Source organism: Dermacentor andersoni, chromosome 8 (genome assembly GCF_023375885.2).
Source record: "Dermacentor andersoni chromosome 8, qqDerAnde1_hic_scaffold, whole genome shotgun sequence".
In the NCBI taxonomy this organism is placed as follows: Eukaryota; Metazoa; Arthropoda; class Arachnida; order Ixodida; family Ixodidae; genus Dermacentor; species Dermacentor andersoni.
This window is the reverse complement of record NC_092821.1, coordinates 128,167,076-128,169,326: the sequence shown is the minus strand read 5'-3', so window position 1 is coordinate 128,169,326 and position 2,251 is coordinate 128,167,076.

Genomic DNA, 2,251 nt, shown 5'->3' with positions numbered 1-2,251 from the left:
GCGAGAATTGTGAGCTGCGACAATGAGGCGCGTTATGTTATGCAATCTCAACTCTCGTGTCAGGTCATTGAACCACAACCGCAGCCATTGCTTCAAAAGCAGCAAGACAGTGCTTCGCTTTTTGTGCATATGTTTCACTTTATGTTCTGTTCCTTGCACCTGCGGTGCGTTTGCCATGGTAAAACAACAGTAATGGTAATGATTATGGCAGCTGGCTTAACCACCTGGTTCTGCGCGAAGGTCCTGTGCAGCCAGCCACCGGGTTCACGACCTCTCTGATGAGACCATGAAACTAAAGGCAACGCAATCTCAGGTGGAACACACGTTTGCTTAGAAATGAGCGATTTGATTAAATTGACTAGGTATATCTGCCAGAATGGTGTCGCAGTACTTGATGTTGGCCTTTTACTCGCGATGGTGGCTCTCATCTTAGAATTAGGTCGCGCGTTCGATTTTCAACCTCGGTGAAGGGAAGTAAAAAAGAAGGGGGGGGGGGGTTGGAAGGTGATTGAGTCTGCAGTAGAAGTCCATGAAAGACAATGGTTTCCTGAGGGAGTTGGGGTTTGAAAGAGCGGGAGTTATTGCGCCAGCACTCTATGCATCGCGTTACCCCTCGCATGAGAGAAATAGGACGAGTGTAGAACTTATGCAATATTTTACAGCGAAGATGCAAAATAGGCTGAGCGTTCCGTGCGTTTTCGTTCTCCGAGAACAAACACTATCATCATCAATGGCTCATAACCCCATTAGTATTCATGCTCCCGTAAGAAAGCGAAATATGCAATGGCTCTTACCTCCATAAAGCACAGGCGTCAATCGCTCAGCAAAGTGAAGCGAAAAGTGCTTAAATCCTTTCTAATTACGCATACAAGATACAGAACCGGATGTCGAAAACTGTCATCATCAGTGACTCATACCTCATGAGGCTCATGATTCTGTTACGGCACTATCTTCGGGAGTGGCACAAATTTTGACTTGTGATGACTTGTTGAATTATTTTAAATAATTGATGGTGTTTTACTATTCAAAACGATGATCTGGTTATCTGTCGCGGATATGTCAGGGAAAAGCGCCTGTGGCTTAATGGGTTCAGTATCGAGCTTCTGTGTTAGTGGTCCTCGGTTCAAATGCGACTGTCGGATATATATATATATATATATATATATATATTGTCACAGTCGGTAATGTGTGAAGAAGAGGACTATGATGGTGGCCTGAGAGACGACGAGGAAGAGGGTAGTTTTTTTTTTATCGCTGCTTTACGCTTGTTGGCCCAGCCATTAAAAGCCATCTGTAAATAGACGCACGCTTCTTCCTTTGGGTAACATCATTGGTGGAGGTGCGGCGTAATCACTTGCGCAAGACGGAGCTACGCAGCGGACGTAACCTGGCCACCATGTCATTCGAAGGAGAGAGTTCAACCACGGCCCCGTCGTCGCCACCGACGGTCATCCTGGCCCAGCCTCGCGACCCTGGCATGTTTTCCGGGATCGACAACGTTGACGTCGATGACTGGTTGCAGAATTACGAACGGGTCAGCGCACACAACAGGTGGGACAACACGCTTATGCTGGCCAATATAATATTCTACCTCAAGAAAACGGCACGGGTCTGGTTCGAAACACACGAAGAAGAGATTACGAGTTGGGACCAGTGCAAGCAGAAGCTTAGAGATTTGTTCGGCAAGCCCGTCGGCCGCCAACGTGCTGCCAAGAAGGACCCTGGGACCCGTGTACAGACGTCCATTGAATCTTACGTGGCGTATATCCAGGACGTCCTCGCTCTTTGCCGCAAAGTAGATAACAATATGGCAGAGGCAGACAAGGTCAGCCACGTCTTAAAAGGCATAGCGGACGACGCGTTTAACCTGCTTGTTTATAAGAACGTAACAACGGTCAATGAGATCATTAACGAATGTCGCCGCTTTGAAGACGCGAGGAGTCGCCGCATAGTTCAACAGTTTACGCGGCTACCCAATACCGCAGCTTCATCGACGTACGAAGACATTTGTCCACCGCGGAAGCCCACCTCCTCCGAGAACGTCGTACGTATCGTTCGGCGAGAAATCGAAGCAGCGTCTCCTGCCACGCCTGTGACGCAGTGCTTTGACGATTCCAGGACGCTTGTGTCACTCATTCACTCGGTCATTCGCCAAGAACTTGCCAGTGTAGGTCTTCCGTCCATCTGCTCCGCCAGCCGTCCTGGCTTTGCTTCGTCTGCTGCCTCTGCCCCTGTTCACCGGAGCCAATAT